This window comes from Garra rufa, chromosome 2 (assembly GCF_049309525.1).
Source record: "Garra rufa chromosome 2, GarRuf1.0, whole genome shotgun sequence".
NCBI classification, from domain to species: domain Eukaryota; kingdom Metazoa; phylum Chordata; class Actinopteri; order Cypriniformes; family Cyprinidae; genus Garra; species Garra rufa.
Window position 1 is genome coordinate 55,005,947 of NC_133362.1, and position 26,994 is coordinate 55,032,940.

At 44.5% G+C, this 26,994-nt stretch overlaps 35 non-coding genes across 35 annotated transcripts; 15 read left to right on the plus strand and 20 right to left on the minus strand.

Moving 5' to 3' along the window:
* The first annotated feature begins 410 nt into the window (after positions 1-410).
* trnad-guc (transfer RNA aspartic acid (anticodon GUC)) lies at positions 411-482 on the plus strand. Its single transcript has one exon. It is a non-coding gene; the product is annotated as a tRNA-Asp (tRNA).
* Positions 483-585: 103 nt separating this feature from the next.
* trnag-ucc (transfer RNA glycine (anticodon UCC)) lies at positions 586-657 on the minus strand. The gene has a single exon. It is a non-coding gene; the product is annotated as a tRNA-Gly (tRNA).
* A 505-nt stretch (positions 658-1,162) lies between these two features.
* Positions 1,163-1,278, minus strand: LOC141327194 (U5 spliceosomal RNA). The gene has a single exon (XR_012354504.1). It is a non-coding gene; the product is annotated as a U5 spliceosomal RNA (small nuclear RNA).
* Positions 1,279-2,491: 1,213 nt separating this feature from the next.
* Positions 2,492-2,563, minus strand: trnag-ucc (transfer RNA glycine (anticodon UCC)). Its single transcript has one exon. It is a non-coding gene; the product is annotated as a tRNA-Gly (tRNA).
* Positions 2,564-3,068: 505 nt separating this feature from the next.
* Positions 3,069-3,184, minus strand: LOC141327195 (U5 spliceosomal RNA). The gene has a single exon (XR_012354505.1). It is a non-coding gene; the product is annotated as a U5 spliceosomal RNA (small nuclear RNA).
* A 399-nt stretch (positions 3,185-3,583) lies between these two features.
* Positions 3,584-3,654, plus strand: trnag-gcc (transfer RNA glycine (anticodon GCC)). The gene has a single exon. It is a non-coding gene; the product is annotated as a tRNA-Gly (tRNA).
* A 568-nt stretch (positions 3,655-4,222) lies between these two features.
* On the plus strand, positions 4,223-4,294 carry trnad-guc (transfer RNA aspartic acid (anticodon GUC)). Its single transcript has one exon. It is a non-coding gene; the product is annotated as a tRNA-Asp (tRNA).
* Positions 4,295-4,397: 103 nt separating this feature from the next.
* trnag-ucc (transfer RNA glycine (anticodon UCC)) lies at positions 4,398-4,469 on the minus strand. Its single transcript has one exon. It is a non-coding gene; the product is annotated as a tRNA-Gly (tRNA).
* A 505-nt stretch (positions 4,470-4,974) lies between these two features.
* On the minus strand, positions 4,975-5,090 carry LOC141327196 (U5 spliceosomal RNA). The gene has a single exon (XR_012354506.1). It is a non-coding gene; the product is annotated as a U5 spliceosomal RNA (small nuclear RNA).
* A 399-nt stretch (positions 5,091-5,489) lies between these two features.
* On the plus strand, positions 5,490-5,560 carry trnag-gcc (transfer RNA glycine (anticodon GCC)). The gene has a single exon. It is a non-coding gene; the product is annotated as a tRNA-Gly (tRNA).
* Positions 5,561-6,129: 569 nt separating this feature from the next.
* trnad-guc (transfer RNA aspartic acid (anticodon GUC)) lies at positions 6,130-6,201 on the plus strand. Its single transcript has one exon. It is a non-coding gene; the product is annotated as a tRNA-Asp (tRNA).
* A 103-nt stretch (positions 6,202-6,304) lies between these two features.
* trnag-ucc (transfer RNA glycine (anticodon UCC)) lies at positions 6,305-6,376 on the minus strand. The gene has a single exon. It is a non-coding gene; the product is annotated as a tRNA-Gly (tRNA).
* A 505-nt stretch (positions 6,377-6,881) lies between these two features.
* Positions 6,882-6,997, minus strand: LOC141327118 (U5 spliceosomal RNA). Its single transcript, XR_012354433.1, has one exon. It is a non-coding gene; the product is annotated as a U5 spliceosomal RNA (small nuclear RNA).
* A 399-nt stretch (positions 6,998-7,396) lies between these two features.
* On the plus strand, positions 7,397-7,467 carry trnag-gcc (transfer RNA glycine (anticodon GCC)). Its single transcript has one exon. It is a non-coding gene; the product is annotated as a tRNA-Gly (tRNA).
* A 569-nt stretch (positions 7,468-8,036) lies between these two features.
* trnad-guc (transfer RNA aspartic acid (anticodon GUC)) lies at positions 8,037-8,108 on the plus strand. Its single transcript has one exon. It is a non-coding gene; the product is annotated as a tRNA-Asp (tRNA).
* Positions 8,109-8,211: 103 nt separating this feature from the next.
* On the minus strand, positions 8,212-8,283 carry trnag-ucc (transfer RNA glycine (anticodon UCC)). Its single transcript has one exon. It is a non-coding gene; the product is annotated as a tRNA-Gly (tRNA).
* A 505-nt stretch (positions 8,284-8,788) lies between these two features.
* LOC141327197 (U5 spliceosomal RNA) lies at positions 8,789-8,904 on the minus strand. The gene has a single exon (XR_012354507.1). It is a non-coding gene; the product is annotated as a U5 spliceosomal RNA (small nuclear RNA).
* Positions 8,905-9,943: 1,039 nt separating this feature from the next.
* Positions 9,944-10,015, plus strand: trnad-guc (transfer RNA aspartic acid (anticodon GUC)). The gene has a single exon. It is a non-coding gene; the product is annotated as a tRNA-Asp (tRNA).
* A 103-nt stretch (positions 10,016-10,118) lies between these two features.
* Positions 10,119-10,190, minus strand: trnag-ucc (transfer RNA glycine (anticodon UCC)). The gene has a single exon. It is a non-coding gene; the product is annotated as a tRNA-Gly (tRNA).
* Positions 10,191-10,695: 505 nt separating this feature from the next.
* Positions 10,696-10,811, minus strand: LOC141327198 (U5 spliceosomal RNA). The gene has a single exon (XR_012354508.1). It is a non-coding gene; the product is annotated as a U5 spliceosomal RNA (small nuclear RNA).
* Positions 10,812-11,210: 399 nt separating this feature from the next.
* On the plus strand, positions 11,211-11,281 carry trnag-gcc (transfer RNA glycine (anticodon GCC)). The gene has a single exon. It is a non-coding gene; the product is annotated as a tRNA-Gly (tRNA).
* Positions 11,282-19,787: 8,506 nt separating this feature from the next.
* trnag-ucc (transfer RNA glycine (anticodon UCC)) lies at positions 19,788-19,859 on the minus strand. Its single transcript has one exon. It is a non-coding gene; the product is annotated as a tRNA-Gly (tRNA).
* A 505-nt stretch (positions 19,860-20,364) lies between these two features.
* LOC141327226 (U5 spliceosomal RNA) lies at positions 20,365-20,480 on the minus strand. The gene has a single exon (XR_012354534.1). It is a non-coding gene; the product is annotated as a U5 spliceosomal RNA (small nuclear RNA).
* A 399-nt stretch (positions 20,481-20,879) lies between these two features.
* trnag-gcc (transfer RNA glycine (anticodon GCC)) lies at positions 20,880-20,950 on the plus strand. Its single transcript has one exon. It is a non-coding gene; the product is annotated as a tRNA-Gly (tRNA).
* A 568-nt stretch (positions 20,951-21,518) lies between these two features.
* Positions 21,519-21,590, plus strand: trnad-guc (transfer RNA aspartic acid (anticodon GUC)). The gene has a single exon. It is a non-coding gene; the product is annotated as a tRNA-Asp (tRNA).
* Positions 21,591-21,693: 103 nt separating this feature from the next.
* On the minus strand, positions 21,694-21,765 carry trnag-ucc (transfer RNA glycine (anticodon UCC)). Its single transcript has one exon. It is a non-coding gene; the product is annotated as a tRNA-Gly (tRNA).
* Positions 21,766-22,270: 505 nt separating this feature from the next.
* On the minus strand, positions 22,271-22,386 carry LOC141327224 (U5 spliceosomal RNA). Its single transcript, XR_012354533.1, has one exon. It is a non-coding gene; the product is annotated as a U5 spliceosomal RNA (small nuclear RNA).
* A 399-nt stretch (positions 22,387-22,785) lies between these two features.
* On the plus strand, positions 22,786-22,856 carry trnag-gcc (transfer RNA glycine (anticodon GCC)). The gene has a single exon. It is a non-coding gene; the product is annotated as a tRNA-Gly (tRNA).
* A 569-nt stretch (positions 22,857-23,425) lies between these two features.
* trnad-guc (transfer RNA aspartic acid (anticodon GUC)) lies at positions 23,426-23,497 on the plus strand. The gene has a single exon. It is a non-coding gene; the product is annotated as a tRNA-Asp (tRNA).
* A 103-nt stretch (positions 23,498-23,600) lies between these two features.
* On the minus strand, positions 23,601-23,672 carry trnag-ucc (transfer RNA glycine (anticodon UCC)). The gene has a single exon. It is a non-coding gene; the product is annotated as a tRNA-Gly (tRNA).
* Positions 23,673-24,177: 505 nt separating this feature from the next.
* Positions 24,178-24,293, minus strand: LOC141327112 (U5 spliceosomal RNA). The gene has a single exon (XR_012354428.1). It is a non-coding gene; the product is annotated as a U5 spliceosomal RNA (small nuclear RNA).
* A 399-nt stretch (positions 24,294-24,692) lies between these two features.
* trnag-gcc (transfer RNA glycine (anticodon GCC)) lies at positions 24,693-24,763 on the plus strand. Its single transcript has one exon. It is a non-coding gene; the product is annotated as a tRNA-Gly (tRNA).
* A 744-nt stretch (positions 24,764-25,507) lies between these two features.
* On the minus strand, positions 25,508-25,579 carry trnag-ucc (transfer RNA glycine (anticodon UCC)). The gene has a single exon. It is a non-coding gene; the product is annotated as a tRNA-Gly (tRNA).
* Positions 25,580-26,084: 505 nt separating this feature from the next.
* LOC141327227 (U5 spliceosomal RNA) lies at positions 26,085-26,200 on the minus strand. The gene has a single exon (XR_012354535.1). It is a non-coding gene; the product is annotated as a U5 spliceosomal RNA (small nuclear RNA).
* A 399-nt stretch (positions 26,201-26,599) lies between these two features.
* trnag-gcc (transfer RNA glycine (anticodon GCC)) lies at positions 26,600-26,670 on the plus strand. The gene has a single exon. It is a non-coding gene; the product is annotated as a tRNA-Gly (tRNA).
* The last annotated feature ends 324 nt before the right edge of the window (positions 26,671-26,994 follow it).

Consider the following 26,994-nt stretch of genomic DNA (forward strand, 5'->3'; position numbering starts at 1 on the left):
TCTATATTCGTCAAATGCCTATAAAACTTGTTCACTTTATCTATAGGTTGACGAAGTTTAGCAGTGGGCAATATACTCGTAAATGCGGTGTTAATTCCAAACGTTCTCCCTCCTTTCCGAGCATTGGTGGTTCAGTGGTAGAATTCTAGCAGTGGGCGATATGATCCACGTAAATGCGATGTTACTGCCACATGATTTCCCATCCTTTTTTTCATGTTCCCATTATGAAAAGTAAAAAAAAATAGTAATAATAGTAAAGTGGTCCAAATGAGGACCCCCTGTAATGTGTAGCATTCAAGATATTGGGAGACTCAATAAGATCAAGGCAGGTTGATTTGTTTTTTTTCATGGAGTAGTGGCTCCTTATGCTGATGTCTGTGAAGTCAAGTCGGCTGGGGGCGAAGCACAGCTCCTCGTTAGTATAGTGGACAGTATCTCCGCCTGTCACGCGGAAGACCGGGGTTCGATTCCCCGACGGGGAGACCCAGCTCTTTGCTGCTGCTGAACGACTCATCCAAAAGATTTTGGTGCTCACAGAGGTCACAGAAGGAGTTCTGCTTCAACGTCAGCCAGAGCCAAAACAAATGCGTTGGCCGGGAATCGAACCCGGGTCAACTGCTTGGAAGGCAGCTATGCTCACCACTATACCACCAACGCAAGTTCCCGACTCCAGCTTTTAGCCATCTGAAAAGAATGCTTGAAATGCACAAGTCACTGATAGGGCAAAAGGAGCTGAAGCCATATTTGTTTGTATCCCGTCATGTACGAGAGAGTGCTGTCTTTCCATGCGGGCTAAAGAAATCTGGAGCTGCGACGCAGAAAGCGCAAAGGCCGCAAGTACAGAACGTGGTGAGGCGCGCTTCGTTCCACCGCCCATTGGCTGGTGGCCAGTTTTACTCTTGACACTCCAATACAGCTCTGTTGTGAGCAGAAAAGAATGCTGGAAGTACATAAGTCACTGACAGGGCCAAAGTAGCTGAAGCCCAAGGTTTGGATCCCATCATGTCATGAGAGTGCTGTCTTTCCATGCTGGCTGAAAAAAAATGTGAAGTTGCGACACAGGAAGCGCAAAGGCTGCAAACACGGTCCACGAGAAAGCACGCTTTGCTCCAATGCACATTGGTGTGTGGTCAGATTTAGTCTGCTATTGAAACTGCAGTGCAGCTCTGCTGTGAGCAGAGCACCCAAAAATACAGGTCACTCGGAAAGGTTCCCCTCCACGGAAATCTTTAGTAAAAGGCGAAAGATTTATGCGTCTATGAAGAGAAACTCGAGTTGTGTGCCCATGCGCTTGAGCATGTGCGCTCCCTGTGGTAAACCACTATACTCACAAAGGGTAATCTAGGGTGCCGATAAGATTTTCATCTCCCCCTCACTCCAAATGGGAGGAGTAAAAGTTAAAAAGTCTCTTCCATCATCCATTCTCGCCTGCCACACAGGAGGCCTGGCTCTGATTCCCGGGCAAATGCAGGAACAGAGTTCTTTTAAGTAAGGGGTGTGTGTTTGCATGTGTGTGGGATTCTTTAAAATGAGCCTTGAAGGCCAAGCCTGATTTGCTAGAAGGAGCTCCAAACTTTGCATATTGACCCAACCCCCCTTTCCCTGGATTTGACGTGTAACAGTTACGCACCATTACTAAATCCAGGGCAATGTGAAGGCCGAAGTTCTCCCAGCTGAGCATTGGTGGTTCAGTGGTAGAATTCTCGCCTGCCACGCGGGAGACCCAGGTCCGATTCCCGGCCAATGCAGGAACAGAGTTCTTTTAATTAAGTTGTGTGTGTGCTTGCATGTGTGTAAGGTTCTTTAAAATGAAGCCTGATTTACTTGAAGGAGCTCCAACCTTTGCATACCGACCAACCCCCGTTCCCTGCCGAATCTTTTCAGAAACTCATTAGTCCGTCTATATTCGTCAAATGCCTATAAAACTTGTTCACTTTATCTATAGGTTGACGAAGTTTAGCAGTGGGCAATATACTCGTAAATGCGGTGTTAATTCCAAACGTTCTCCCTCCTTTCCGAGCATTGGTGGTTCAGTGGTAGAATTCTAGCAGTGGGCGATATGATCCACGTAAATGCGATGTTACTGCCACATGATTTCCCATCCTTTTTTTCATGTTCCCATTATGAAAAGTAAAAAAAATAGTAATAATAGTAAAGTGGTCCAAATGAGGACCCCCTGTAATGTGTAGCATTCAAGATATTGGGAGACTCAATAAGATCAAGGCAGGTTGATTTGTTTTTTTCATGGAGTAGTGGCTCCTTATGCTGATGTCTGTTAAGTCAAGTCGGCTGGGGGCGAAGCACAGCGGGTACAGCTCTTCGTTAGTATAGTGGACAGTATCTCCGCCTGTCACGCGGAAGACCGGGGTTCGATTCCCCGACGGGGAGACCCAGCTCTTTGCTGCTGCTGAACGACTCATCCAAAAGATTTTGGTGCTCACAGAGGTCACAGAAGGAGTTCTGCTTCAACGTCAGCCAGAGCCAAAACAAATGCGTTGGCCGGGAATCGAACCCGGGTCAACTGCTTGGAAGGCAGCTATGCTCACCACTATACCACCAACGCAAGTTCCCGACTCCAGCTTTTAGCCATCTGAAAAGAATGCTTGAAATGCACAAGTCACTGATAGGGCAAAAGGAGCTGAAGCCATCTTTGTTTGTATCCCGTCATGTACGAGAGAGTGCTGTCTTTCCATGCGGGCTAAAGAAATCTGGAGCTGCGACGCAGAAAGCGCAAAGGCCGCAAGTACAGAACGTGGTGAGGCGCGCTTCGTTCCACCGCCCATTGGCTGGTGGCCAGTTTTACTCTTGACACTCCAATACAGCTCTGTTGTGAGCAGAAAAGAATGCTGGAAGTACATAAGTCACTGACAGGGCCAAAGTAGCTGAAGCCCAAGGTTTGGATCCCATCATGTCATGAGAGTGCTGTCTTTCCATGCTGGCTGAAAAAAAATGTGAAGTTGCGACACAGGAAGCGCAAAGGCTGCAAACACGGTCCACGAGAAAGCACGCTTTGCTCCAATGCACATTGGTGTGTGGTCAGATTTAGTCTGCTATTGAAACTGCAGTGCAGCTCTGCTGTGAGCAGAGCACCCAAAAATACAGGTCACTCGGAAAGGTTCCCCTCCACGGAAATCTTTAGTAAAAGGCGAAAGATTTATGCGTCTATGAAGAGAAACTCGAGTTGTGTGCCCATGCGCTTGAGCATGTGCGCTCCCTGTGGTAAACCACTATACTCACAAAGGGTAATCTAGGGTGCCGATAAGATTTTCATCTCCCCCTCACTCCAAATGGGAGGAGTAAAAGTGAAAAAGTCTCTTCCATCATCCATTCTCGCCTGCCACACAGGAGGCCTGGCTCTGATTCCCGGGCAAATGCAGGAACAGAGTTCTTTTAAGTAAGGGGTGTGTGTTTGCATGTGTGTGGGATTCTTTAAAATGAGCCTTGAAGGCCAAGCCTGATTTGCTAGAAGGAGCTCCAAACTTTGCATATTGACCCAACCCCCTTTTACCTGGATTTGACGTGTAACAGTTACGCACCATTACTAAATCCAGGGCAATGTGAAGGCCTAAAGTCTCCCAGCCGAGCATTGGTGGTTCAGTGGTAGAATTCTCGCCTGCCACGCGGGAGACCCGGGTCCGATTCCCGGCCAATGCAGGAACAGAGTGCTTTTAATTAAGTTGTGTGTGTGCTTGCATGTGTGTAAAGTTCTTTAAAATGAAGCCTGATTTACTTGAAGGAGCTCCAACCTTTGCATACCGACCAACCCCCGTTCCCTGACGAATCTTTTCAGAAACTCATTAGTCCGTCTATATTCGTCAAATGCCTATAAAACTTGTTCACTTTATCTATAGGTTGACGAAGTTTAGCAGTGGGCAATATACTCGTAAATGCGGTGTTAATTCCAAACGTTCTCCCTCCTTTCCGAGCATTGGTGGTTCAGTGGTAGAATTCTAGCAGTGGGCGATATGATCCACGTAAATGCGATGTTACTGCCACATGATTTCCCATCCTTTTTTTCATGTTCCCATTATGAAAAGTAAAAAAAATAGTAATAATAGTAAAGTGGTCCAAATGAGGACCCCCTGTAATGTGTAGCATTCAAGATATTGGGAGACTCAATAAGATCAAGGCAGGTTGATTTGTTTTTTTCATGGAGTAGTGGCTCCTTATGCTGATGTCTGTGAAGTCAAGTCGGCTGGGGGCGAAGCACAGCGGGTACAGCTCCTCGTTAGTATAGTGGACAGTATCTCCGCCTGTCACGCGGAAGACCGGGGTTCGATTCCCCGACGGGGAGACCCAGCTCTTTGCTGCTGCTGAACGACTCATCCAAAAGATTTTGGTGCTCACAGAGGTCACAGAAGGAGTTCTGCTTCAACGTCAGCCAGAGCCAAAACAAATGCGTTGGCCGGGAATCGAACCCGGGTCAACTGCTTGGAAGGCAGCTATGCTCACCACTATACCACCAACGCAAGTTCCCGACTCCAGCTTTTAGCCATCTGAAAAGAATGCTTGAAATGCACAAGTCACTGATAGGGCAAAAGGAGCTGAAGCCATCTTTGTTTGTATCCCGTCATGTACGAGAGAGTGCTGTCTTTCCATGCGGGCCAAAGAAATCTGGAGCTGCGACGCAGAAAGCGCAAAGGCCGCAAGTACAGAACGTGGTGAGGCGCGCTTCGTTCCACCGCCCATTGGCTGGTGGCCAGTTTTACTCTTGACACTCCAATACAGCTCTGTTGTGAGCAGAAAAGAATGCTGGAAGTACATAAGTCACTGACAGGGCCAAAGTAGCTGAAGCCCAAGGTTTGGATCCCATCATGTCATGAGAGTGCTGTCTTTCCATGCTGGCTGAAAAAAAATGTGAAGTTGCGACACAGGAAGCGCAAAGGCTGCAAACACGGTCCACGAGAAAGCACGCTTTGCTCCAATGCACATTGGTGTGTGGTCAGATTTAGTCTGCTATTGAAACTGCAGTGCAGCTCTGCTGTGAGCAGAGCACCCAAAAATACAGGTCACTCGGAAAGGTTCCCCTCCACGGAAATCTTTAGTAAAAGGCGAAAGATTTATGCGTCTATGAAGAGAAACTCGAGTTGTGTGCCCATGCGCTTGAGCATGTGCGCTCCCTGTGGTAAACCACTATACTCACAAAGGGTAATCTAGGGTGCCGATAAGATTTTCATCTCCCCCTCACTCCAAATGGGAGGAGTAAAAGTGAAAAAGTCTCTTCCATCATCCATTCTCGCCTGCCACACAGGAGGCCTGGCTCTGATTCCCGGGCAAATGCAGGAACAGAGTTCTTTTAAGTAAGGGGTGTGTGTTTGCATGTGTGTGGGATTCTTTAAAATGAGCCTTGAAGGCCAAGCCTGATTTGCTAGAAGGAGCTCCAAACTTTGCATATTGACCCAACCCCCTTTTACCTGGATTTGACGTGTAACAGTTACGCACCATTACTAAATCCAGGGCAATGTGAAGGCCTAAAGTCTCCCAGCCGAGCATTGGTGGTTCAGTGGTAGAATTCTCGCCTGCCACGCGGGAGACCCGGGTCCGATTCCCGGCCAATGCAGGAACAGAGTGCTTTTAATTAAGTTGTGTGTGTGCTTGCATGTGTGTAAAGTTCTTTAAAATGAAGCCTGATTTACTTGAAGGAGCTCCAACCTTTGCATACCGACCAACCCCCGTTCCCTGACGAATCTTTTCAGAAACTCATTAGTCCGTCTATATTCGTCAAATGCCTATAAAACTTGTTCACTTTATCTATAGGTTGACGAAGTTTAGCAGTGGGCAATATACTCGTAAATGCGGTGTTAATTCCAAACGTTCTCCCTCCTTTCCGAGCATTGGTGGTTCAGTGGTAGAATTCTAGCAGTGGGCGATATGATCCACGTAAATGCGATGTTACTGCCACATGATTTCCCATCCTTTTTTTCATGTTCCCATTATGAAAAGTAAAAAAAAATAGTAATAATAGTAAAGTGGTCCAAATGAGGACCCCCTGTAATGTGTAGCATTCAAGATATTGGGAGACTCAATAAGATCAAGGCAGGTTGATTTGTTTTTTTCATGGAGTAGTGGCTCCTTATGCTGATGTCTGTGAAGTCAAGTCGGCTGGGGGCGAAGCACAGCGGGTACAGCTCCTCGTTAGTATAGTGGACAGTATCTCCGCCTGTCACGCGGAAGACCGGGGTTCGATTCCCCGACGGGGAGACCCAGCTCTTTGCTGCTGCTGAACGACTCATCCAAAAGATTTTGGTGCTCACAGAGGTCACAGAAGGAGTTCTGCTTCAACGTCAGCCAGAGCCAAAACAAATGCGTTGGCCGGGAATCGAACCCGGGTCAACTGCTTGGAAGGCAGCTATGCTCACCACTATACCACCAACGCAAGTTCCCGACTCCAGCTTTTAGCCATCTGAAAAGAATGCTTGAAATGCACAAGTCACTGATAGGGCAAAAGGAGCTGAAGCCATCTTTGTTTGTATCCCGTCATGTACGAGAGAGTGCTGTCTTTCCATGCGGGCTAAAGAAATCTGGAGCTGCGACGCAGAAAGCGCAAAGGCCGCAAGTACAGAACGTGGTGAGGCGCGCTTCGTTCCACCGCCCATTGGCTGGTGGCCAGTTTTACTCTTGACACTCCAATACAGCTCTGTTGTGAGCAGAAAAGAATGCTGGAAGTACATAAGTCACTGACAGGGCCAAAGTAGCTGAAGCCCAAGGTTTGGATCCCATCATGTCATGAGAGTGCTGTCTTTCCATGCTGGCTGAAAAAAAATGTGAAGTTGCGACACAGGAAGCGCAAAGGCTGCAAACACGGTCCACGAGAAAGCACGCTTTGCTCCAATGCACATTGGTGTGTGGTCAGATTTAGTCTGCTATTGAAACTGCAGTGCAGCTCTGCTGTGAGCAGAGCACCCAAAAATACAGGTCACTCAGAAAGGTTCCCCTCCACGGAAATCTTTAGTAAAAGGCGAAAGATTTATGCGTCTATGAAGAGAAACTCGAGTTGTGTGCCCATGTGCTTGAGCATGTGCGGTCCCTGTGGTAAACCACTATACTCACAAAGGGTAATCTAGGGTGCCGATAAGATTTTCATCTCCCCCTCACTCCAAATGGGAGGAGTAAAAGTTAAAAAGTCTCTTCCATCATCCATTCTTGCCTGCCACACAGGAGGCCTGGCTCTGATTCCCGGGCAAATGCAGGAAGAGAGTTCTTTTAAGTAAGGGGTGTGTGTTTGCATGTGTGTGGGATTCTTTAAAATGAGCCTTGAAGGCCAAGCCTGATTTGCTAGAAGGAGCTCCAAACTTTGCATATTGACCCAACCCCCCTTTACCTGGATTTGACGTGTAACAGTTACGCACCATTACTAAATCCAGGGCAATGTGAAGGCCGAAAGTCTCCCAGCCGAGCATTGGTGGTTCAGTGGTAGAATTCTCGCCTGCCACGCGGGAGACCCGGGTCCGATTCCCGGCCAATGCAGGAACAGAGTTCTTTTAATTAAGTTGTGTGTGTGCTTGCATGTGTGTAAGGTTCTTTAAAATGAAGCCTGATTTACTTGAAGGAGCTCCAACCTTTACATACCGACCAACCCCTGTTCTCTGACGAATCTTTTCAGAAACTCATTAGTCCGTCTATATTCGTCAAATGCCTATAAAACTTGTTCACTTCATCTATAGGTTGACGAAGTTTAGCAGTGGGCAATATACTCGTAAATGCGGTGTTAATTCCAAACGTTCTCCCTCCTTTCCGAGCATTGGTGGTTCAGTGGTAGAATTCTAGCAGTGGGCGATATGATCCACGTAAATGCGATGTTACTGCCACATGGTTTCCCATCCTTTTTTTCATGTTCCCATTATGAAAAGTAAAAAAAAATAGTAATAATAGTAAAGTGGTCCAAATGAGGACCCCCTGTAATGTGTAGCATTCAAGATATTGGGAGACTCAATAAGATCAAGGCAGGTTGATTTGTTTATTTCATGGAGTAGTGGCTCCTTATGCTGATGTCTGTGAAGTCAAGTCGGCTGGGGGCGAAGCACAGCGGGTACAGCTCCTCGTTAGTATAGTGGACAGTATCTCCGCCTGTCACGCGGAAGACCGGGGTTCGATTCCCCGACGGGGAGACCCAGCTCTTTGCTGCTGCTGAACGACTCATCCAAAAGATTTTGGTGCTCACAGAGGTCACAGAAGGAGTTCTGCTTCAACGTCAGCCAGAGCCAAAACAAATGCGTTGGCCGGGAATCGAACCCGGGTCAACTGCTTGGAAGGCAGCTATGCTCACCACTATACCACCAACGCAAGTTCCCGACTCCAGCTTTTAGCCATCTGAAAAGAATGCTTGAAATGCACAAGTCACTGATAGGGCAAAAGGAGCTGAAGCCATCTTTGTTTGTATCCCGTCATGTACGAGAGAGTGCTGTCTTTCCATGCGGGCTAAAGAAATCTGGAGCTGCGACGCAGAAAGCGCAAAGGCCGCAAGTACAGAACGTGGTGAGGCGCGCTTCGTTCCACCGCCCATTGGCTGGTGGCCAGTTTTACTCTTGACACTCCAATACAGCTCTGTTGTGAGCAGAAAAGAATGCTGGAAGTACATAAGTCACTGACAGGGCCAAAGTAGCTGAAGCCCAAGGTTTGGATCCCATCATGTCATGAGAGTGCTGTCTTTCCATGCTGGCTGAAAAAAAATGTGAAGTTGCGACACAGGAAGCGCAAAGGCTGCAAACACGGTCCACGAGAAAGCACGCTTTGCTCCAATGCACATTGGTGTGTGGTCAGATTTAGTCTGCTATTGAAACTGCAGTGCAGCTCTGCTGTGAGCAGAGCACCCAAAAATACAGGTCACTCGGAAAGGTTCCCCTCCACGGAAATCTTTAGTAAAAGGCGAAAGATTTATGCGTCTATGAAGAGAAACTCGAGTTGTGTGCCCATGCGCTTGAGCATGTGCGCTCCCTGTGGTAAACCACTATACTCACAAAGGGTAATCTAGGGTGCCGATAAGATTTTCATCTCCCCCTCACTCCAAATGGGAGGAGTAAAAGTTAAAAAGTCTCTTCCATCATCCATTCTCGCCTGCCACACAGGAGGCCTGGCTCTGATTCCCGGGCAAATGCAGGAACAGAGTTCTTTTAAGTAAGGGGTGTGTGTTTGCATGTGTGTGGGATTCTTTAAAATGAGCCTTGAAGGCCAAGCCTGATTTGCTAGAAGGAGCTCCAAACTTTGCATATTGACCCAACCCCCCTTTCCCTGGATTTGACGTGTAACAGTTACGCACCATTACTAAATCCAGGGCAATGTGAAGGCCGAAGTTCTCCCAGCTGAGCATTGGTGGTTCAGTGGTAGAATTCTCGCCTGCCACGCGGGAGACCCGCGTCCGATTCCCGGCCAATGCAGGAACAGAGTTCTTTTAATTAAGTTGTGTGTGTGCTTGCATGTGTGTAAGGTTCTTTAAAATGAAGCCTGATTTACTTGAAGGAGCTCCAACCTTTGCATACCGACCAACCCCCGTTCCCTGACGAATCTTTTCAGAAACTCATTAGTCCGTCTATATTCGTCAAATGCCTATAAAACTTGTTCACTTTATCTATAGGTTGACGAAGTTTAGCAGTGGGCAATATACTCGTAAATGCGGTGTTAATTCCAAACGTTCTCCCTCCTTTCCGAGCATTGGTGGTTCAGTGGTAGAATTCTAGCAGTGGGCGATATGATCCACGTAAATGCGATGTTACTGCCACATGATTTCCCATCCTTTTTTTCATGTTCCCATTATGAAAAGTAAAAAAAAATAGTAATAATAGTAAAGTGGTCCAAATGAGGACCCCCTGTAATGTGTAGCATTCAAGATATTGGGAGACTCAATAAGATCAAGGCAGGTTGATTTGTTTTTTTCATGGAGTAGTGGCTCCTTATGCTGATGTCTGTGGAGTCAAGTCGGCTGGGGGCGAAGCACAGCGGGTACAGCTCCTCGTTAGTATAGTGGACAGTATCTCCGCCTGTCACGCGGAAGACCGGGGTTCGATTCCCCGACGGGGAGACCCAGCTCTTTGCTGCTGCTGAACGACTCATCCAAAAGATTTTGGTGCTCACAGAGGTCACAGAAGGAGTTCTGCTTCAACGTCAGCCAGAGCCAAAACAAATGCGTTGGCCGGGAATCGAACCCGGGTCAACTGCTTGGAAGGCAGCTATGCTCACCACTATACCACCAACGCAAGTTCCCGACTCCAGCTTTTAGCCATCTGAAAAGAATGCTTGAAATGCACAAGTCACTGATAGGGCAAAAGGAGCTGAAGCCATCTTTGTTTGTATCCCGTCATGTACGAGAGAGTGCTGTCTTTCCATGCGGGCTAAAGAAATCTGGAGCTGCGACGCAGAAAGCGCAAAGGCCGCAAGTACAGAACGTGGTGAGGCGCGCTTCGTTCCACCGCCCATTGGCTGGTGGCCAGTTTTACTCTTGACACTCCAATACAGCTCTGTTATGAGCAGAAAAGAATGCTGGAAGTACATAAGTCACTGACAGGGCCAAAGTAGCTGAAGCCCAAGGTTTGGATCCCATCATGTCATGAGAGTGCTGTCTTTCCATGCTGGCTGAAAAAAAATGTGAAGTTGCGACACAGGAAGCGCAAAGGCTGCAAACACGGTCCACGAGAATGCACGCTTTGCTCCAATGCACATTGGTGTGTGGTCAGATTTAGTCTGCTATTGAAACTGCAGTGCAGCTCTGCTGTGAGCAGAGCACCCAAAAATACAGGTCACTCGGAAAGGTTCCCCTCCACGGAAATCTTTAGTAAAAGGCGAAAGATTTATGCGTCTATGAAGAGAAACTCGAGTTGTGTGCCCATGCGCTTGAGCATGTGCGCTCCCTGTGGTAAACCACTATACTCACAAAGGGTAATCTAGGGTGCCGATAAGATTTTCATCTCCCCCTCACTCCAAATGGGAGGAGTAAAAGTTAAAAAGTCTCTTCCATCATCCATTCTCGCCTGCCACACAGGAGGCCTGGCTCTGATTCCCGGGCAAATGCAGGAACAGAGTTCTTTTAAGTAAGGGGTGTGTGTTTGCATGTGTGTGGGATTCTTTAAAATGAGCCTTGAAGGCCAAGCCTGATTTGCTAGAAGGAGCTCCAAACTTTGCATATTGACCCAACCCCCCTTTACCTGGATTTGACGTGTAACAGTTACGCACCATTACTAAATCCAGGGCAATGTGAAGGCCGAAGTTCTCCCAGCTGAGCATTGGTGGTTCAGTGGTAGAATTCTCGCCTGCCACGCGGGAGACCCGGGTCCGATTCCCGGCCAATGCAGGAACAGAGTTCTTTTAATTAAGTTGTGTGTGTGCTTGCATGTGTGTAAGGTTCTTTAAAATGAAGCCTGATTTACTTGAAGGAGCTCCAACCTTTGCATACCGACCAACCCCCGTTCCCTGACGAATCTTTTCAGAAACTCATTAGTCCGTCTATATTCGTCAAATGCCTATAAAACTTGTTCACTTTATCTATTGAAGGAGTGGAAGTCGGAAGACATCATGGCCTTTTTACAAATTAATATCCTTATTAATTCTTACACATTTTAGTAGATGATCTAGCTCATAAACCTTTGTTTAACTCCTAATATAATTTGTTGTGTAATATTAGTAGTGGCTAGAAAGATGTCTTAATAGAAAATCACATGATGTTAGAATAAATTGTGCTCTGAATGAGATTTGTGCTTGTTGAAGTTTCTCTTTTCTCAGACACCCGAGGTCACACCTCAGGAGGTCAGGATGACCCTCCTGATTACGTGAGCAGTTGTGACCAAGAGATCTGTGATCGGGACATCTATGACATGTGTTCTTGATAACTGATCAAATGCAAATCCCTTAGACTTGTATTAGTGAAATCCTGTTGATTTGATTCCAGTTTTCCAAGAGGCTAACTGTTAAGTGTGCGTGTATCAAGCCACACTGATAAAGAGTCTTGCCTGGCTAGGTAACCTTGACGATAGACAAGACCTCTGTGTGTGACTATATGTGTGTGTTGAATATTTCACACTTATCTAGGTTCTGGACCAATCCGGATCTTCCTAATCTATGTATTGACGTAATTAGCAACCTCTGTTAGAGTATAATTACTGGTGTTTTGAACATGTACACAGAGCGGCCTACGAACTCCATCGAGAGTGTTGAAGCTGACTTCTGCTGATGAAACTGCAAACTATTTTCTTCAGTAAACATGACTTCGATTGATTGAATCTTTGACTCCTGGTTTTTGTTCATCATATCTGGTCCTTGGGTTTTTACTGTAAAATTCCCCTTACAGTAATGGTGGAGGATGCGCGGGCAAATTGTTCTTTGGTGATATCCCTGATCAATCAACAAAGGTAGGAAGATGTGTAAAATTATTTCTGGTTAGGGATTGTCTGTGGTGGAAGGGGCGGGAGAAGGGAGAGTGATATAGAGACTCACTCAGACGTGAGTGGGTGACACCAGACTTAGTTGAATTTAGTTGGATTGGTAAACTGTTAAATTTGGTTGAATTGGTAAACTGGTGTCGTGGATTTGATGTGACACCAGACTTAGGTGAACTTGGTAAATTAGTAAACTGGTGTCATGAATTGAGGTACACCTGTAACATTAAGTTACATATGGTTTGGTATGGTGTACAAGTGCACACCTGTGATATTAATAGTAGACTTAGATTGAGAGGTGTGTAGTAGAAGTAGGTGCATCCTATTGGGGGATAAAAAGCACAGTCCAGTAGGGACAAAACGCATTCTCTAATTTGTGGCACTAAAGAGCCGTAAAGGCCAGATAGTGCATTTTGTGGCACTAAAGAGCCGTAAAGGCCAGATAGTGCATTCTGTGGCAATGAGAGCCGTAGGGATGAGATGTGCAGTCTGCAGTCTGTGCAGTCTGTTCTAAGTATATGAAATACTGAGAGAATGTAAGACGCTAGAGAGGGGTTCTAGTCGTAAATCGCTCAACCAACTCTCCATTCCTACCACCACAGACAGGGGTACCCCGAGCTTTAGCGATCAGGTCAGATCGGTTGGTTAGGGAACAGAGTAACCAAAAAGTAGTGTTAAAAACAGAAATAGTAATACAATAAATGTGCACATCTATATATTAATATATGTTAGGGAAAGGACTGGTTGATCTGGGATGTATCAGGAACAACCCCGAAAGAGCTAAAATTGTTGTTTGTATGTTCCTAATTGGAATGGACCTATATGGAAATTCTGGAATATACTTTGCAGTTTCATCACGCAGACGTCAAGTGGAATTGGTAAGATCGCCGCCTCAATCTCTTGCTGCTATCATCTCTTTTGGTTTTTGGTTTGTGATAGAAATATGGCTGATAAATTAAGTAACTTGCTTAATACTTATAGAAATAATGAAATAGAAGAGAACAGATGCTGTAAACAGCTCTGCTATGAAGCTCAAACTTTAGGGATATTCTCAGCACAAGTGAAATGGTCAGTCTGGGCTTTGATTCTGATTGGGAAATTAAAACAACTTGATTGGCTACATACAAAGAAAGAACCATACAATGTATGTGCCTATTTTTAGAGGTGTAGAGTGGCTATTTGTTAAAAATAATCCCAGAATTAATTGAGTAATGATTTAATCTAATTCTTTGTACATAGAAGATTTTAAATGACAAAGAATGAAATCATAAATCTGTTTTAGTCCCTATTTAGTTGTTGTAAGCTCTGACAATGTATTGGACTGAATTCTGGGTTAGTAAAAACACTGTCTAGACACACAGTTAGGCATTAGCATTTTGGAAAAACTTTGAAGCTTATGTTTTGCTTTCAGAAGATAAGATTGCATTTGACTGCAGTGAAACAGTTTGCTTATCTTGCGCTGTGTGGCTGAAGCTGTAAAAGTAACAGAGTCTTGTCCTGAGTTGAAATTAGTAATAACTGATGTTTGGACAAAAGACTAAATTTATTGTGGAATAGAAAATTTCAGCCACTCAGCATCACAGCCATATGCCAATGTTTAGTGAAAAATTATGTTTGTATAGAAGCTGGTAATATTGTAAACAAGTAACATAAACGGGGGTTTAAAGTTAATTAAAAAGAAGTTTAGATAGCATGAGGTAACATATCTGGGTCAGATAACCCCTGACAGATTTAAAGTGCAATTGTCGAATTTCCAAAGCCATAGGCAGAGCTTTGGAAAAACTTAGCCTTTGAGTTGCAAAGTAAAAAAAATTATAGAAATTTAAGCTGGGCTATAGTAAAATATATCACATTGAAATTATAGTAGATTAATGGCATGCATTGCTATCTGTCCTGAATCCCTCAGAGTTCTTTCTCTCTCTCATTCAAAGTCAGCTAAATGCTGTAATCTGAGCTTGTGTCATAAATGATGATAAGCTATTAATAGTACAGCACAATGTCTCAATGCAAATCATAGACACAGAGATGTTAAATGACATGCTACAGGGAGTTCAAAAATTCTACATTTTAAATTTTATGCAGTCAGAGAGCAATTAGTTGTTAAATGATTTAGAATCTATAGAATTTTGTACAATAGAAGTGATGATTTGAAATAGTTAAACACTTGCATTGTAACTTGTATTGCAGCCAATAACTTGTTTGTCTTATTTTTAGTCTCCACCATCATACAGGGCCTGATGGTTCTGGCTATACAGCAGTAGCAGAGCATTACATGGATGGGTGTGATATTTGAATTCAGAGTAATATTAGCACGATGATTTGAAGATGTCTAATTGATTATATTGATAAAATATTGCTTTGATTAACATGTCTCAATGTTTTAGTACTACTAGGTGGTCTCAATGGCTCGCATGGTTCTTGAGTGCTCCTTTCCTAAGCTGCAGAAAATACCAGATTCTGGAAGAAAACTGTCGAGGATGTCCAAATGGAAAGAGCGGTTACCAGTGTGAATGAGGTGATTTCTCAATGACGGGTAAGATCCTCTTTTGGCCAAGCGGAGGGCAACCTAAGGCAGGGGGTCACCGCCACTGGGCACCTGCCCGTGAAGGGAGGTGTTAAATTTGAGATGGTAGCGGAGTTGAGCGGATGCTGAATAGGCCTAAAGCATCGTTAAAGAGGGGATCTGTAAGAAATTACAGCCATCTGCCTCAAAAATGTGCGCTCCTCCAGACCTGATCACCAGCAACCGCATTGCTTGATTGTGACAAGCATCTACAACCTGATGCAAACATGCCAGGGCATCACACCTTGAGGAAAAGGAGCTTATTTATTAAGAGTTAACGGCAATGGGCTTTCAAGAACCATCTGAGACCATGTGATGTCAACCATTATTTCTAGTAAGACATAACAAAATGTCAGGATGAAGTTGGTTGCTTTACTGACAAGAGCTGCATGACATTTTGGATTCAGCATTATGATAAATTCCTGAATCAATGAGGCTAAGATGATAATAAACTAATATGTCTATATCAGTTTTTACTCTTGCAGGTCCTTAGACATGGCATAGGATAATTACAAGACATGGTGGTGGCTAAAGATGAAGACTGCTTTTGCTGATTGAACAGATAGTCTGGATAATGAAGGTTAAGTAAATTAAGCATTTAAAGTAAACAATTTAGAGATAAAAAAAAAATGCTGCTAGCATACTTGATTTTAAATAATCTAAATTGAGATTTGAAATAGAAGCTGTAACACTTTTAGCTTTGGTAAGTGAAGTGTTATATTGTAATGAATTTAGTATGATAGTCAAAGTTAATGTCTGGTAAAGCAGTCAAATGATAATTTGTACAGCAGGAGAGAGAGAGACTGCTTGAGTGGAGGCAAGGATGGAACTCTGCCTCTCTTATCAGCCTGCTAAATAAGTTCAACCAAAACAAAGCCATGACAAGCATTGAGACTGGAAAAGAGGCAAGGTAGAAACTATGTAAAACTGGCAGGGAAAAATATTAAGTTTAAATCCTTCAGATTTAACACCAAAATCGTAACCTCACATATGAACTGTTTGTTGTTGATTTGGGGAACGATTATGTTGCTTTTGTGTCTATAGTGTGCCCACAACCTCTGGAATGAGGGTTTTATCGTTACTGTTGGGTTAAATTAAATGGCAAACTTTACAAAAGTTGATCATTCTTAGTGAATATGATGAAAAGAGGACACAGAACATGGACGAGCTTTATATAGATTGGTTATTTGGCTCGGTCTGTTATGAGTAATAACTACTTATTTTGTCCTTTATAATGCTGATTTGAATCACTCTCTGGTTTAATATGTTTCAGAGTGTTTACGTAAATTGCCATCCATAATGGGGTAAAAACCCATGTCTAAATTTAACTGAGGGTCTAAATTAAAATACAGCTAACTGTTTGGTTTCTGAATGATAAAAGGTATATGTTTTAGACTTGATGGCAAAGAAACAGTGACACATTGGCCAAGTCACAAACCAGATTATCCAGAGAGCACCCTCAAGTTATAGTAAGAAAGGCTGGTGGTCAAACAAAGGAGGAATTAATACATTCTAAGAGTAATATGGGTTAAAGGCAAACACAGCTGTAAGGCTGTCTGTGTCTCAAGGCTGAGGTGATGTAATAGTAGGATTGGTTTATGTAGAACAGAGACAATTTAACAAAACATTTTGAATCTGCTGGATAACCTGCTGATGGAGGAATTTGGTGACAAGTAGTTTTAGTATTACAAAATTGTTATAGGAACTTTGGAACGGTTTATGAACACTTGTCAAATCAAACCAAATTAATATTATAACAACACTGGCATTGCCTGTTGATAATGTGCACTGTTTTAAAACAGCTTTAGAAACTGAGGAAAGAATATTTGCCAGTTTATATCTGAGCAATAGATTTGTTTATATGGTTACAGAATTATGAAATCTGTCAGTTTTAGAAATTAATGATAATGATCATTGCCAAATGACAAATATAAATGAAGGGTTAGCAGGTGGCTTGACCTGTAACCATTTTTAACTGACAAGACAATGAGAACCAAATTGACTTTAAACAAAGCCCTGATAATTCGCTGAAAGTCCTGAATTATTTACTGTAATCGGAGTACAGTAATATGGTATGATAATTGAGAAGATTGAAATTACAATAATTAGGCATTTGGGTATCAATGAGTAATTTCATGATATAATAATATGCAAGGCAATAACAAGTTAGATACTGACAATATCATTTGGACTAAACATAATAAAAGGGCTGTTAAGTAACAATTATGAATTATTCTAGGTTTAAGTGGAATAAAGATTATATATATATATATATTTTTTTTTTTCTTTTCTATTTTTAACAATGGCTTAATTTGGGTTTTACTTATGTTGGGTTTGTTTATTTTAGACTGCCATTGTTTTGGACCCCAAAATGGTCCATGATAGGGAATGAATGAGTGGATTTACAATCCCTCTTCTTGCACTATATATTATAAATAATAGTTTTTGTAAAAAATAGGATATCTACCTTGAGAATGCTTATTAATTTAGCTTGGCTTCCATGGAATAAATAAGCGTGATTCTTGTAATCAGTTAATTTTCAGATATTACCAAATTAACTAAGAGGAATTATATTTGTATAAGACAGGTAAAGACAATTGTGTCTAAGGTAATGACAGCCAACAATGCACTACATGCACTGTAGGACTTTTAGTTCCAGTGTAGTTATTAAAGGGAAAAGATATTCAGTTGTGCCCACAGGGGTTGTGAGAAGCAGCAGACCAATTAAAGAATTGTTTCCATTGAAGAAGTATAATTCTTGGAGTTGAAAAACAAAGTGTGCAGTATGCTTTTGGCCAATAGTTGGGATTGATTTTAGTATGTTTATATATAAGGATGTTTGTTAATTATCATTTGTTAAGGCTGACTATAAGTGGGCAAATTTTGTAGATGTTTTGTCGTAGATACCAAGTCCATTACTAGAACGGAACAACTACATGGCCATCTTAAAGGTAACAGCTATAGCCCCACTTCAATGGTCTATAATATCACTGCTAGGTGCATTTAAATAGGTTTAATTTGTGTTTAGAATGAAGAGAGCACCAAGTTAACTTGAATGTTACATTTGCAGTAGGAACGTTTTTACGGACGTGACAGATTCGGTAGAGGAGTTTGTGGAAGTGTTAAAATATGTTTTGTACGCGCTTGGAGGATATCTAGGACTAGCTGTCTTAATTATTTGGAGGATGGTTTGTTGTTGTTTCTTGTACGTTTTTAAATATGTCTACAGGACAGTGAATCCTGTGGAAGAAGAGATGTGCCTGCTGAAGCTGTCAAACAGCTTACATCAATGATTGACCAAAGAAAACGTCAACGCCCTGTTGTGAGTGGAAGGTGGGAGAGCCCCTGCCATGGGGACCGGAATTTTTAGGTTCCGGCTTGTCCATGATGGGGTGAAGAGACGATTGTGACCCGCCAGGGGAGCATGACTCAAACCTCCGCCTTCCGTAGTGACCTCACATGGTAGACCGGACGTGGAGTATTGGACTCCACAATTGGTCTAAACGGGGGATTGAAGGAGTGGAAGTCGGAAGACATCATGGCCTTTTTACAAATTAATATCCTTATTAATTCTTACACATTTTAGTAGATGATCTAGCTCATAAACCTTTGTTTAACTCCTAATATAATTTGTTGTGTAATATTAGTAGTGGCTAGAAAGATGTCTTAATAGAAAATCACATGATGTTAGAATAAATTGTGCTCTGAATGAGATTTGTGCTTGTTGAAGTTTCTCTTTTCTCAGACACCCGAGGTCACACCTCAGGAGGTCAGGATGACCCTCCTGATTACGTGAGCAGTTGTGACCAAGAGATCTGTGATCGGGACATCTATGACATGTGTTCTTGATAACTGATCAAATGCAAATCCCTTAGACTTGTATTAGTGAAATCCTGTTGATTTGATTCCAGTTTTCCAAGAGGCTAACTGTTAAGTGTGCGTGTATCAAGCCACACTGATAAAGAGTCTTGCCTGGCTAGGTAACCTTGACGATAGACAAGACCTCTGTGTGTGACTATATGTGTGTGTTGAATATTTCACACTTATCTAGGTTCTGGACCAATCCGGATCTTCCTAATCTATGTATTGACGTAATTAGCAACCTCTGTTAGAGTATAATTACTGGTGTTTTGAACATGTACACAGAGCGGCCTACGAACTCCATCGAGAGTGTTGAAGCTGACTTCTGCTGATGAAACTGCAAACTATTTTCTTCAGTAAACATGACTTCGATTGATTGAATCTTTGACTCCTGGTTTTTGTTCATCATATCTGGTCCTTGGGTTTTTACTGTAAAATTCCCCTTACACTATAGGTTGACGAAGTTTAGCAGTGGGCAATATACTCGTAAATGCGGTGTTAATTCCAAACGTTCTCCCTCCTTTCCGAGCATTGGTGGTTCAGTGGTAGAATTCTAGCAGTGGGCGATATGATCCACGTAAATGCGATGTTACTGCCACATGATTTCCCATCCTTTTTTTCATGTTCCCATTATGAAAAGTAAAAAAAAATAGTAATAATAGTAAAGTGGTCCAAATGAGGACCCCCTGTAATGTGTAGCATTCAAGATATTGGGAGACTCAATAAGATCAAGGCAGGTTGATTTGTTTTTTTCATGGAGTAGTGGCTCCTTATGCTGATGTCTGTGAAGTCAAGTCGGCTGGGGGCGAAGCACAGCGGGTACAGCTCCTCTTTAGTATAGTGGACAGTATCTCCGCCTGTCACGCGGAAGACCGGGGTTCGATTCCCCGACGGGGAGACCCAGCTCTTTGCTGCTGCTGAACGACTCATCCAAAAGATTTTGGTGCTCACAGAGGTCACAGAAGGAGTTCTGCTTCAACGTCAGCCAGAGCCAAAACAAATGCGTTGGCCGGGAATCGAACCCGGGTCAACTGCTTGGAAGGCAGCTATGCTCACCACTATACCACCAACGCAAGTTCCCGACTCCAGCTTTTAGCCATCTGAAAAGAATGCTTGAAATGCACAAGTCACTGATAGGGCAAAAGGAGCTGAAGCCATCTTTGTTTGTATCCCGTCATGTACGAGAGAGTGCTGTCTTTCCATGCGGGCTAAAGAAATCTGGAGCTGCGACGCAGAAAGCGCAAAGGCCGCAAGTACAGAACGTGGTGAGGCGCGCTTCGTTCCACCGCCCATTGGCTGGTGGCCAGTTTTACTCTTGACACTCCAATACAGCTCTGTTGTGAGCAGAAAAGAATGCTGGAAGTACATAAGTCACTGACAGGGCCAAAGTAGCTGAAGCCCAAGGTTTGGATCCCATCATGTCATGAGAGTGCTGTCTTTCCATGCTGGCTGAAAAAAAATGTGAAGTTGCGACACAGGAAGCGCAAAGGCTGCAAACACGGTCCACGAGAAAGCACGCTTTGCTCCAATGCACATTGGTGTGTGGTCAGATTTAGTCTGCTATTGAAACTGCAGTGCAGCTCTGCTGTGAGCAGAGCACCCAAAAATACAGGTCACTCGGAAAGGTTCCCCTCCACGGAAATCTTTAGTAAAAGGCGAAAAATTTATGCGTCTATGAAGAGAAACTCGAGTTGTGTGCCTATGCGCTTGAGCATGTGCGCTCCCTGTGGTAAACCACTATACTCACAAAGGGTAATCTAGGGTGCCGATAAGATTTTCATCTCCCCCTCACTCCAAATGGGAGGAGTAAAAGTTAAAAAGTCTCTTCCATCATCCATTCTCGCCTGCCACACAGGAGGCCTGGCTCTGATTCCCGGGCAAATGCAGGAACAGAGTTCTTTTAAGTAAGGGGTGTGTGTTTGCATGTGTGTGGGATTCTTTAAAATGAGCCTTGAAGGCCAAGCCTGATTTGCTAGAAGGAGCTCCAAACTTTGCATATTGACCCAACCCCCCTTTACCTGGATTTGACGTGTAACAGTTACGCACCATTACTAAATCCAGAGCAATGTGAAGGCCTAAAGTCTCCCAGCCGAGCATTGGTGGTTCAGTGGTAGAATTCTCGCCTGCCACGCGGGAGACCCGGGTCCGATTCCCGGCCAATGCAGGAACAGAGTGCTTTTAATTAAGTTGTGTGTGTGCTTGCATGTGTGTAAGGTTCTTTAAAATGAAGCCTGATTTACTTGAAGGAGCTCCAACCTTTGCATACCGACCAACCCCCGTTCCCTGCCGAATCTTTTCAGAAACTCATTAGTCCGTCTATATTCGTCAAATGCCTATAAAACTTGTTCACTTTATCTATAGGTTGACGAAGTTTAGCAGTGGGCAATATACTCGTAAATGCGGTGTTAATTCCAAACGTTCTCCCTCCTTTCCGAGCATTGGTGGTTCAGTGGTAGAATTCTAGCAGTGGGCGATATGATCCACGTAAATGCGATGTTACTGCCACATGATTTCCCATCCTTTTTTTCATGTTCCCATTATGAAAAGTAAAAAAAATAGTAATAATAGTAAAGTGGTCCAAATGAGGACCCCCTGTAATGTGTAGCATTCAAGATATTGGGAGACTCAATAAGATCAAGGCAGGTTGATTTGTTTTTTTCATGGAGTAGTGGCTCCTTATGCTGATGTCTGTGAAGTCAAGTCGGCTGGGGGCGAAGCACAGCGAGTACAGCTCCTCGTTAGTATAGTGGACAGTATCTCCGCCTGTCACGCGGAAGACCGGGGTTCGATTCCCCGACGGGGAGACCCAGCTCTTTGCTGCTGCTGAACGACTCATCCAAAAGATTTTGGTGCTCACAGAGGTCACAGAAGGAGTTCTGCTTCAACGTCAGCCAGAGCCAAAACAAATGCGTTGGCCGGGAATCGAACCCGGGTCAACTGCTTGGAAGGCAGCTATGCTCACCACTATACCACCAACGCAAGTTCCCGACTCCAGCTTTTAGCCATCTGAAAAGAATGCTTGAAATGCACAAGTCACTGATAGGGCAAAAGGAGCTGAAGCCATCTTTGTTTGTATCCCGTCATGTACGAGAGAGTGCTGTCTTTCCATGCGGGCTAAAGAAATCTGGAGCTGCGACGCAGAAAGCGCAAAGGCCGCAAGTACAGAACGTGGTGAGGCGCGCTTCGTTCCACCGCCCATTGGCTGGTGGCCAGTTTTACTCTTGACACTCCAATACAGCTCTGTTGTGAGCAGAAAAGAATGCTGGAAGTACATAAGTCACTGACAGGGCCAAAGTAGCTGAAGCCCAAGGTTTGGATCCCATCATGTCATGAGAGTGCTGTCTTTCCATGCTGGCTGAAAAAAAATGTGAAGTTGCGACACAGGAAGCGCAAAGGCTGCAAACACGGTCCACGAGAAAGCACGCTTTGCTCCAATGCACATTGGTGTGTGGTCAGATTTAGTCTGCTATTGAAACTGCAGTGCAGCTCTGCTGTGAGCAAAGCACCCAAAAATACAGGTCACTCGGAAAGGTTCCCCTCCACGGAAATCTTTAGTAAAAGGCGAAAGATTTATGCGTCTATGAAGAGAAACTCGAGTTGTGTGCCCATGCGCTTGAGCATGTGCGCTCCCTGTGGTAAACCACTATACTCACAAAGGGTAATCTAGGGTGCCGATAAGATTTTCATCTCCCCCTCACTCCAAATGGGAGGAGTAAAAGTTAAAAAGTCTCTTCCATCATCCATTCTCGCCTGCCACACAGGAGGCCTGGCTCTGATTCCCGGGCAAATGCAGGAACAGAGTTCTTTTAAGTAAGGGGTGTGTGTTTGCATGTGTGTGGGATTCTTTAAAATGAGCCTTGAAGGCCAAGCCTGATTTGCTAGAAGGAGCTCCAAACTTTGCATATTGACCCAACCCCCCTTTCCCTGGATTTGACGTGTAACAGTTACACACCATTACTAAATCCAGGGCAATGTGAAGGCCGAAGTTCTCCCAGCTGAGCATTGGTGGTTCAGTGGTAGAATTCTCGCCTGCCACGCGGGAGACCCGGGTCCGATTCCCGGCCAATGCAGGAACAGAGTTCTTTTAATTAAGTTGTGTGTGTGCTTGCATGTGTGTAAGGTTCTTTAAAATGAAGCCTGATTTACTTGAAGGAGCTCCAACCTTTGCATACCGACCAACCCCCGTTCCCTGACGAATCTTTTCAGAAACTCATTAGTCCGTCTATATTCGTCAAATGCCTATAAAACTTGTTCACTTTATCTATAGGTTGACGAAGTTTAGCAGTGGGCAATATACTCGTAAATGCGGTGTTAATTCCAAACGTTCTCCCTCCTTTCCGAGCATTGGTGGTTCAGTGGTAGAATTCTAGCAGTGGGCGATATGATCCACGTAAATGCGATGTTACTGCCACATGATTTCCCATCCTTTTTTTCATGTTCCCATTATGAAAAGTAAAAAAAAATAGTAATAATAGTAAAGTGGTCCAAATGAGGACCCCCTGTAATGTGTAGCATTCAAGATATTGGGAGACTCAATAAGATCAAGGCAGGTTGATTTGTTTTTTTCATGGAGTAGTGGCTCCTTATGCTGATGTCTGTGAAGTCAAGTCGGCTGGGGCCGAAGCACAGCGGGTACAGCTCCTCGTTAGTATAGTGGACAGTATCTCCGCCTGTCACGCGGAAGACCGGGGTTCGATTCCCCGACGGGGAGACCCAGCTCTTTGCTGCTGCTGAACGACTCATCCAAAAGATTTTGGTGCTCACAGAGGTCACAGAAGGAGTTCTGCTTCAACGTCAGCCAGAGCCAAAACAAATGCGTTGGCCGGGAATCGAACCCGGGTCAACTGCTTGGAAGGCAGCTATGCTCACCACTATACCACCAACGCAAGTTCCCGACTCCAGCTTTTAGCCATCTGAAAAGAATGCTTGAAATGCACAAGTCACTGATAGGGCAAAAGGAGCTGAAGCCATCTTTGTTTGTATCCCGTCATGTACGAGAGAGTGCTGTCTTTCCATGCGGGCTAAAGAAATCTGGAGCTGCGACGCAGAAAGCGCAAAGGCCGCAAGTACAGAACGTGGTGAGGCGCGCTTCGTTCCACCGCCCATTGGCTGGTGGCCAGTTTTACTCTTGACACTCCAATACAGCTCTGTTGTGAGCAGAAAAGAATGCTGGAAGTACATAAGTCACTGACAGGGCCAAAGTAGCTGAAGCCCAAGGTTTGGATCCCATCATGTCATGAGAGTGCTGTCTTTCCATGCTGGCTGAAAAAAAATGTGAAGTTGCGACACAGGAAGCGCAAAGGCTGCAAACACGGTCCACGAGAAAGCACGCTTTGCTCCAATGCACATTGGTGTGTGGTCAGATTTAGTCTGCTATTGAAACTGCAGTGCAGCTCTGCTGTGAGCAGAGCACCCAAAAATACAGATCACTCGGAAAGGTTCCCCTCCACGGAAATCTTTAGTAAAAGGCGAAAGATTTATGCGTCTATGAAGAGAAACTCGAGTTGTGTGCCCATGCGCTTGAGCATGTGCGCTCCCTGTGGTAAACCACTATACTCACAAAGGGTAATCTAGGGTGCCGATAAGATTTTCATCTCCCCCTCACTCCAAATGGGAGGAGTAAAAGTTAAAAAGTCTCTTCCATCATCCATTCTCGCCTGCCACACAGGAGGCCTGGCTCTGATTCCCGGGCAAATGCAGGAACAGAGTTCTTTTAAGTAAGGGGTGTGTGTTTGCATGTGTGTGGGATTCTTTAAAATGAGCCTTGAAGGCCAAGCCTGATTTGCTAGAAGGAGCTCCAAACTTTGCATATTGACCCAACCCCCCTTTCCCTGGATTTGACGTGTAACAGTTACGCACCATTACTAAATCCAGGGCAATGTGAAGGCCGAAGTTCTCCCAGCTGAGCATTGGTGGTTCAGTGGTAGAATTCTCGCCTGCCACGCGGGAGACCCGGGTCCGATTCCCGGCCAATGCAGGAACAGAGTTCTTTTAATTAAGTTGTGTGTGTGCTTGCATGTGTGTAAGGTTCTTTAAAATGAAGCCTGATTTACTTGAAGGAGCTCCAACCTTTGCATACCGACCAACCCCCGTTCCCTGACGAATCTTTTCAGAAACTCATTAGTCCGTCTATATTCGTCAAATGCCTATAAAACTTGTTCACTTTATCTATAGGTTGACGAAGTTTAGCAGTGGGCAATATACTCGTAAATGCGGTGTTAATTCCAAACGTTCTCCCTCCTTTCCGAGCATTGGTGGTTCAGTGGTAGAATTCTAGCAGTGGGCGATATGATCCACGTAAATGCGATGTTACTGCCACATGATTTCCCATCCTTTTTTTCATGTTCCCATTATGAAAAGTAAAAAAAAATAGTAATAATAGTAAAGTGGTCCAAATGAGGACCCCCTGTAATGTGTAGCATTCAAGATATTGGGAGACTCAATAAGATCAAGGCAGGTTGATTTGTTTTTTTCATGGAGTAGTGGCTCCTTATGCTGATGTCTGTGAAGTCAAGTCGGCTGGGGGCGAAGCACAGCGGGTACAGCTCCTCTTTAGTATAGTGGACAGTATCTCCGCCTGTCACGCGGAAGACCGGGGTTCGATTCCCCGACGGGGAGACCCAGCTCTTTGCTGCTGCTGAACGACTCATCCAAAAGATTTTGGTGCTCACAGAGGTCACAGAAGGAGTTCTGCTTCAACGTCAGCCAGAGCCAAAACAAATGCGTTGGCCGGGAATCGAACCCGGGTCAACTGCTTGGAAGGCAGCTATGCTCACCACTATACCACCAACGCAAGTTCCCGACTCCAGCTTTTAGCCATCTGAAAAGAATGCTTGAAATGCACAAGTCACTGATAGGGCAAAAGGAGCTGAAGCCATCTTTGTTTGTATCCCGTCATGTACGAGAGAGTGCTGTCTTTCCATGCGGGCTAAAGAAATCTGGAGCTGCGACGCAGAAAGCGCAAAGGCCGCAAGTACAGAACGTGGTGAGGCGCGCTTCGTTCCACCGCCCATTGGCTGGTGGCCAGTTTTACTCTTGACACTCCAATACAGCTCTGTTGTGAGCAGAAAAGAATGCTGGAAGTACATAAGTCACTGACAGGGCCAAAGTAGCTGAAGCCCAAGGTTTGGATCCCATCATGTCATGAGAGTGCTGTCTTTCCATGCTGGCTGAAAAAAAATGTGAAGTTGCGACACAGGAAGCGCAAAGGCTGCAAACACGGTCCACGAGAAAGCACGCTTTGCTCCAATGCACATTGGTGTGTGGTCAGATTTAGTCTGCTATTGAAACTGCAGTGCAGCTCTGCTGTGAGCAGAGCACCCAAAAATACAGGTCACTCGGAAAGGTTCCCCTCCACGGAAATCTTTAGTAAAAGGCGAAAAATTTATGCGTCTATGAAGAGAAACTCGAGTTGTGTGCCCATGCGCTTGAGCATGTGCGCTCCCTGTGGTAAACCACTATACTCACAAAGGGTAATCTAGGGTGCCGATAAGATTTTCATCTCCCCCTCACTCCAAATGGGAGGAGTAAAAGTTAAAAAGTCTCTTCCATCATCCATTCTCGCCTGCCACACAGGAGGCCTGGCTCTGATTCCCGGGCAAATGCAGGAACAGAGTTCTTTTAAGTAAGGGGTGTGTGTTTGCATGTGTGTGGGATTCTTTAAAATGAGCCTTGAAGGCCAAGCCTGATTTGCTAGAAGGAGCTCCAAACTTTGCATATTGACCCAACCCCCCTTTACCTGGATTTGACGTGTAACAGTTACGCACCATTACTAAATCCAGAGCAATGTGAAGGCCTAAAGTCTCCCAGCCGAGCATTGGTGGTTCAGTGGTAGAATTCTCGCCTGCCACGCGGGAGACCCGGGTCCGATTCCCGGCCAATGCAGGAACAGAGTGCTTTTAATTAAGTTGTGTGTGTGCTTGCATGTGTGTAAGGTTCTTTAAAATGAAGCCTGATTTACTTGAAGGAGCTCCAACCTTTGCATACCGACCAACCCCCGTTCCCTGCCGAATCTTTTCAGAAACTCATTAGTCCGTCTATATTCGTCAAATGCCTATAAAACTTGTTCACTTTATCTATAGGTTGACGAAGTTTAGCAGTGGGCAATATACTCGTAAATGCGGTGTTAATTCCAAACGTTCTCCCTCCTTTCCGAGCATTGGTGGTTCAGTGGTAGAATTCTAGCAGTGGGCGATATGATCCACGTAA